We start from the raw sequence: 8,132 nt of genomic DNA on the forward strand, positions 1-8,132 counted from the left end.
CGCTTAGAGTTGGACCAAGAAAAGTCTGCAGCGATTTTGATATCCCAGGCAGTGCAAGTATTATTTTAAACGTCAAACTTCCATACAACACTTGCACTGCGTGGGCTATCAAAATCGCTGCAGACTTTTCCTGGCCTAACTCTACCTTCTTTTTAATGCTAAAAACACGAACTACAGAAAGGGTTAAACATGCAAAAACATTCTTACGCGTCATAAATACTGCGTTTACTAGATTAAAAGTAAATTTGCTTCCTATAATTATCGCTGCAATAAAAAGTATTAAATCCACGAAAATTTTTATAGCCAATACATTTGCATACATTGCCACAGCCCATAATCTATCCTGTAAAGAAATACAAAGATTTTGTTTTCTTACGCTACGTCTTACGTAGGCGAACAACGCGCGAACGCGGCGCGGCGCGGCGCGGCGAAATCAATCCTTTGATGCCCATAGAAGTGTCCTACGTAAGCGATCTCGTTGCGAACGCGGTGCGGCGCGATTTGCACGCGAATGTCAGGCGGCGCGGCGCGGCGCGGCGCGTCGGCGGCCGCTTTCGCCGCGCCGCGCCGCGCCGCGTTCGCGCGTTGTTCGCCTACGTAAGACGTAGCGTTATAGAGTCGGACCAAAAAAAGTCTGCAGCGCATTTGATACCCCACGAAGTGCATGTGTCATTTATACTTCATAATTTCATAGAAGATTGACGTTTAAAATAACACTTTCACTGCGTGGGCTATCCAATCCGCTGCAGACTATTCTTGGTTTGACAATAGCTATTGAAATCATAACAGTCACCTGCAATAATATGTTACTCGTCGAAGGCCGCAAAAATATGTGACACGTTCTTAAGGCTCTCCAAATAAGAGCATGTCAGATATTTCTGCGGCCTTTGCCGTGTTACATATTATTGCAGGTGACTGTACAAGAAAGAAGAGAAGAAAATGGTTAGCCGCTCCGGTATTAAGCCCGTCACAGACGAAACGATAATATACCGACAGAGGCGACAGATACCGTAAGATATGGGTATCTTACAATATCTTTTACGTACTATTTGACAGAGTCCACTCCTCACACGAAGCACGAAGCTATATATTTTGGTATCTTACGATATCTTCTAAGCAAGGAACTTATTCACGAATTTTACATATATTTGGAAACTAATAAAAATCGAATAGTATTTAATTTATCGAACACGGTGACAGATGTCAAGTCCATACCATTTATAACATTAAAAATTTCGCTAACTTGAGTATTGAGATGACATCTGCCACTGTACCCTCGCTATTTAAAAATACAAATTAAATGAAAATGTAATGTATTAATGTAAATTGAATGAAATAAAAAAAGAAGTTTTCACTTCAAACAATTACCATAATCATCCCAAATACGAGAAACAAAATGCTGGTTATCGCAGTTATTATACAATCTATGTATATGAAAAAAGATAAAATGGAAGCTGAAAAAAAATATTTTAATAATTGTGATTATTTAAATTTAACGATAGATAGGTATTTAAAAAAGGGGGCCGCTGTGTACTGTATTTTTTATTTAAGTGCCTTTTGAATACATTATAATAGATTTTACAGTACATATTATTATGGTCCTATTTTTCCGCACTAGTGCGTAAAATAGCACTTTTCGTGCGATGTCAAAACTTTAAAGGGCCATATGTACTGTAAAACGTTGTACGATACACGTGCGAATAGGTAATTCGCAACTCGTGTCGATTTAAAACACTCCCTTCGGTCGTGTTTTAATTTATCGCCACTCGTTTCCAATTTCCTCTTTTTCTAATAACTATTACGTTGCTGAATTCGTTAATCTATGCGTCCAAAAAGTTAAAATGGCTGCTTTTGTTTTGAATTCATAAGTGGATCGACGAATCCAGCTAGTTTGCATAAAAACTAGTTTGATGTATACAAAAGGTACTTAAATACAAAATACAGTAAGTACATAGCGGCCCCCTTCTTTAAATATCTATCGTTAAATATAAATGATCACAACACAATTATTACCAGTGGCGCTAGTGAGCACGTTGATGGACTCTTAAGGCCCACTTGCACCATCCCACTAACCCGGGGTTACGAGGTTTAACCGTCAACCCAGTGTCAAATTGTACTAGCTGGTAACCATGGTAACTAACCGGTTTAACCGGTTAACTCCAGGTTAGTGGAGTACAAGTGGGCGTAAGAGTAGTACAAGTAGGTATATTTAAATTTTCGCTGTATTGTATGTATACTCGTACAGTCACCTGCAATAATATCTTACTCTTTGAAGGCCGCAAAAATATCTGACATGATCTTATTTGTAGAGCCATATGAGCTTGTCACATATTTTTGCGGCCTTCGAAGAGTAGCATATTATTGCAGTATGGATGTACACAGATAAAAGTTTAGTGCTGTAATTTTACACGTATACTTGTTGAATAAATCATACTATCATGCCATTCATGCCATTACGACACAAGTGCGAAAATTAGGAAATTCGCAACGACTGACAATAATAGATTAAAATTAAATAAATATATAAAACTAAATAGTGTTTAGTTTTAAGTTTATTAAATACATAATAATGTATATCTGTAAGATATTTGTAATATGGGCCTTATTGTCTGATTAAAATTTTTAACTAAATAAATAAAACAAGACCGAAGGGAGTATTTTAAATCGACACGAGTTGCTAATTACCTTTTCGCACGTGTATTGTACATCGTTTTACAGTACGTATGGCCGTTTAAATATTCGAGATACGCACATATACCTACTATGTATAGTGATAGTTAAAACCACCACCATATGTACACTGTAAAAATTACTAAAATAGGAATTAAGCCCATCATTGGGTATTTGTTCATAACTGGTATTTAATTGTTCGTAATTGACAATTTCGTACCAAAGCCTTCGTAGCTGGGATAGCCGCAGAGCAAAAGCGACGTTACCAACATAAGTACCCCTATTATTATGCTTCCCGTGCGTAGCGAGGCGCTCAAACAACATGACTGCAATAGTGCCATCACTGAAACAAAACTGGTTAAGGGTAATTCTGCACAAATCTCATTCCCTGGACATAGAGTTAGACCAAGAAAAGTCTGCAGAGATTTTGATAGCCCACGCAGTGCAAGTGTTATTTTAAAACGTCAAACTTCTATGAAATAATGACGTTCGCCGAGTTCGAATCCCGGTAAGACCATTTATTTGCGTGATGAGCACAGAATTTTTTCCTGAGTCATGAATGTTTTCTATCTATTTAAGTATTGGTAAAAATCTTAAAATAAGTCGCCTTTAAAGAAAGGTTGTAAGGAGGGGGGAGGGAGGGGGAGGGGGAGAAACCCCCCTCCAAGTTTTCCCCCGCGGAAATGCTTGGTTTCTAAATTATTCATAATTTCATAGTTATAATTTGAGGTTATGACTGTCATAAATATTGGGTTATTTGCAGATGGTCTAAAACGCAAAATGACTAGTGTAATATTTTGCCTATATCACTTTTAGTCTACATCACGAACGGTCCAGAACGCTAACCCAAAAAAAAAAACTTATTTGCGACAGCTAAAATTGCTTTAAATCAATTAAAAACAACCCAAAACAACCCCTCACAGCGTCAGTTATCCTCAAATAAGGCAACTTATTTTAAGATCCAACCCAGGGTGATTCATAAAAGAAGCCATTAGCCGTGCGTGATATTTAAACATACCTTTTTAAACTACCCCCTGTTTCTTTCGATATGCATGATTTTGAAAATCTCATCCACTTATAAACTATAAAAAATCATGTGTGTAAATAATATAAAAATGCTATCAAGAAACATAAATAAACATCCAAAATGTCAAACTTCCACCAAGCTCAGTTTAGTATCAGTTTAGTTTGACTCTATGACATTTCTGAGCAATTTCTGAGGTTCTATAGCATTTCTATAATTTGTCAAAGAACTGTCTCATTTCAATCATAGACAGAGAGAATCTTACTATCCTTGTCTTACACTAGTACTAGCACCCAAAATAAAAGGATGAGTAGGTATAGTTTTCCGGTTCTTACTGACTGACAAATTGGTTTGACCAACTATTTAAACTCGATGAAATACAGGAGAATACAGACGAAATATTTTTTTGCAATTTTTTTTAAGTTAATGGTTTTAACGACCTTTACATATAGTGGCTTCAGAAATAAACATTTAAGTAAACATTTATAAAATAATTAAAATCTATTTATCTAGTATGACTTCAGCCAATCTTACACCTTTTAGTATGACCATACTTTAAATAATTTTAAAACGATATGCACTACTAGAAGAAAAAAGAAATATGATCTTTCATTAAAGCTAGATAATTCCATTCCTCTTGTTTCTTCTGTATCAAATTGCGTTCTTAAAGGCTCGTCAGCTTCGAGCAACACGGAAGGGAGGCGGCATTCCCACTATTTCCCCTCTGCCGAGGTACAAGATTAGCGCGTCAATCTAATCTAGCGCGGGTAATAAAACTAGTTGCACTTGGATTTTTCACTAGACCGAGTCCAGACGCGCGCGTGAACACTGCTGCACAAAAATGCCTGTTTGCTCGGTTTTTTGTTATAAAAAGAGGTCGGGGACATCAAATTTACAAAAAGAAAGTGTTACATTTCACATGTTATATTTTTTTTTACATATCATACGTTAAATTACATTTAAATACAATTATTATATTTTAGTCTCAAGTAATTGTTGGATTTATCGATTTTGCTCGCTCAGTACAAATTGCGGATCGGTCGAGCGACAAATCCGACTTCTCATCTTTCAGAATACAATGACATACTTCAACGAAAATGTGTTATTGTGCGTGTTGTGACACTAGTTACTCGTCCGTACACAAAAAGAGATCGAGGTTTGCAAGATTTGTCTTTGACGTGTGTCATTTTCTATGTATTTGTGTCGTCATTACAGATTGGATTTTGTATGTAAGTGTGTGAGAAATGCGACTGTGTGCACCTTTCTCCCCGCGAAAAATGGCAGAAAGATTTGTACGGCGAGATATCGCTTGGGCCCCTCCCTTCCGACGTGTCGGAAGCCGGTGTTGCTCGAAGCTCGTCAGGGTCATAAAGTTAAAATAAAAAAGAAGAATTTTGACACTATTAGCAATATTAGTACATTGATAGGAAAGTTTTGTATTTGTAAACTTAATGGGGTTGGCAACTGTCAAAGGTTTGCATAGATGGCGCCATCATAGCTTGCCCCTTTTTCTATGAGATTTGGCTTAAAGAACTTGATCCAGGGTATTAAAAAAACAAAAATTTTACACAATTCTAGGGATTGACAGGGCAAGTTATGATGGCGCCATCTGCTAAAAAGTTCCACCGGCCTACCCATTAAATAATAGTTTTCAATTAAAAAAACCTATTTTACACAAAAAAAACCTCAAATAAACATATGGTTGTCTGTAAAGTGGGTTCACGGCCGATAATTTTGTGTGATAACGTCATAAGAACATTACTATTACATTACGTAACGACGTTACCATGGAGATTTGTCCACAACGTTACCATGAAGATTTGTCCACAACGTGACACTTTTTCGTGCATGCAGGTGTTCATCGATTTATAAGACGTTATCACGTCAAAAAACCAACAATTCACGATACGAAAGATCCGTAGGGCCACCGGCTTTAAGGGCGGCCTCTCGGGAAATCTCAGATAATAGTGTTTGGTCATTTAAGTGTTCTTCTGTCGGACCGCGGGTAATGGAGGGATGTGTTTAAGGACCGTGAGTCAATAGAGCATACAGGGTGACTATGGGAGGTATCTTTTTTGCATGTTTATTTATTTATTTATTTATTTAAACTTTATTGCACAGTAAATGAAGAGTACAAATGGCGGACTTAATGCCAGAAGGCATTCTCTACCAGTCAACCATGGGCTAAATCGAAAGATCCAGTTGGTTCAGGTGGCTCAGAATACTGTTACAGTAAATTTGGAAAGAAAAAAAAAACACTAAACTATAATATATGACATGTTCTAATCGATTACTTATTTTTGCTTTCAAGTTGTAGAGTTATAAGTTTTTTGGCGAAATCTGTTGTATGTGGCGATAGTTTTTAGATTTCAAAATGACCGCGCTATGATCGTTCGCGAGTAGGGCAATCCTATCCTACTCGCGCTACTTGCCCTACGGGCTTCTGTCAATAGACAATATCAATTTTCAATGTCAACAGACAAAAGCCCGGACATCACCCTAGAAATCCTGGTAAACGGTAATTTCAATTAAATCCCTTATTCCAAAACCTTTTGTGGACCATTAGCCCCTTATATGCCTAAATACCATCCTCTGACTAACTTCAAATTTTGCTATCTTCATAATTATAAACATAATCATTTATTGCAGCCATGGCGCTTCTATGCTCTATTGGCGATATTGCACAAATGCTTTCGATCCATGTTAGCCGGAGCATTCTTCGCCAGCACAACATAAGGAAATCCCTAGGGCTATAATAGTGTTTGCTCATTTAAGTGTTCTTATGGCGGATTGTCCGTGTGTGCGATGGGGGGATGCGTTTAAGGACAATGTGACAACACGAGTAGGTATACAGGGTGGCTTTGTCATTGGGGCTTTAATCGCCACGATCAGTTTCAAGGATTATTTTTTATTTGATAACTTTTAGAACGTATTGTATTCTCCTATGGCGGCTAGTTAGTTAGTTAGTTAGTGTTTACATTATTAGCACTCAATCACTTAAGCGCAGCTGCGCTAATAATTACCTACCTATTTACTTACCCGGCAAGTGTTTAGGATCGATGATTTGCGGCTGATTGCTCTTTCATCCGCCACAGATTACCTCCAGTCAGATATCGCATTTTACATCCTTTTCATTCCTCGCGCGTCGAATGATTGTCCTTACGACAGTTCCTTTAGTTTGCGTCTTGTCATTTAATTATTTGTAATAGGGTGAATTAACTTTTTCTTGTCACTATGGTTACGGTCGCCTATGTCACCCTTTAAATCCTTGTTTTATGACACTTAAGCTACCCCAATATGCATTTTTGTGGTAGTAATAAGCCCGTTAACACAATATGCCATCTATCAAGTACAGTATTATAACGTGGTACAAGAGTTCTCTTAACAAACTATGCCTTTATTGTCGCCTGGCTGGGACAGTTAACAACAAGAAATACTTAATTCACCTAATTATTGTTAAAGAATAACCCCCTTATTCATAAACGCACTATAAACCTCAATTAGCTAATAATCGTTTGTCCTTATCTGTAATTTTGACTAATGTATTTGTAAGAAAGGGATAAAATTTAACTAAATCAGGCCCGTAAAGTTTTATAAATAAGGGAGTAAATCACGTTTGATCCGAGCAGTTAAAATGAAAAACCTCGAAGATTCGGCACTCAAATAACTCAAATTTTTATTCATAAAATTATTCAGTAAGATACACCATCTAGTGGTACTTGGTAATCTGTGATCCATCATTATCCGTCAGCCGGCTGCTCTCGGAATAACCCGTATTTTGGTGTATTTGCGGCATTTAGGTACTTCGGGACTAGCATTCATTGCAAGCTTGTATTTTGTATTAGGTTGCTAGGTAATTTTGGAATTAATTAGAAATTGGAGTACTTATTGATAGTCTATCTTATTAAACCAACTCTTTCATTCTTGTATTTTTGTCTTTTATCGAATAAATATAAAAGTCGAGTGCACGTATTTCTAGCCGTAGATTATAACTTTACACGAGAAATAAAAAACTAAATTTCAGCCCATACAAAAATCTCCACTCTACTTCTCTTTTTCCTCGCGTTATCCAAGCACTTTGCCACGGCTCATGGGAGCCTGGGTCCGTTTGACAACTAATCCCAAGAATTGACGTAGGCACTAGTTTAAACGGATGCGACTGCTACCTGACCTTCCAACCAAAAGGGGAAACTAGCGGCGCGATCAGTAAATGAATTAGAGATTAACTAGATAAGATATAGTAAAGATAATTAACTTTACTATTTCATATCTAGTGAATCTCCAATTCATTTCCCGAATCGCGGCGCCAGCGGCCATTAAGGTACCCTTTGCCGTGGAACGTCACATATCTTTACTATTTCATATCTAGTGAATCTCTAATTTATTTCCCGAATCGAGCCATACGCTTTATTCGGGTTGGTCCGGTTTTCTCACGATG

General features: G+C 37.3%; 1 long non-coding RNA gene across 1 annotated transcript; it reads right to left on the reverse strand.

Moving 5' to 3' along the window:
- Positions 1-206: 206 nt before the first annotated feature.
- On the reverse strand, positions 207-3,807 carry LOC134667601 (uncharacterized). The gene is made up of 4 exons (XR_010098662.1): positions 3,689-3,807; positions 2,891-3,013; positions 1,369-1,454; positions 207-343 (listed from the first exon to the last, which is right to left on the reverse strand). It is a non-coding gene; the product is annotated as an uncharacterized LOC134667601 (long non-coding RNA).
- Between the last annotated feature and the right edge of the window lie 4,325 nt (positions 3,808-8,132).

The sequence above is a fragment of the Cydia fagiglandana genome, chromosome 9 (assembly GCF_963556715.1).
Source record: "Cydia fagiglandana chromosome 9, ilCydFagi1.1, whole genome shotgun sequence".
In the NCBI taxonomy this organism is placed as follows: Eukaryota; Metazoa; Arthropoda; class Insecta; order Lepidoptera; family Tortricidae; genus Cydia; species Cydia fagiglandana.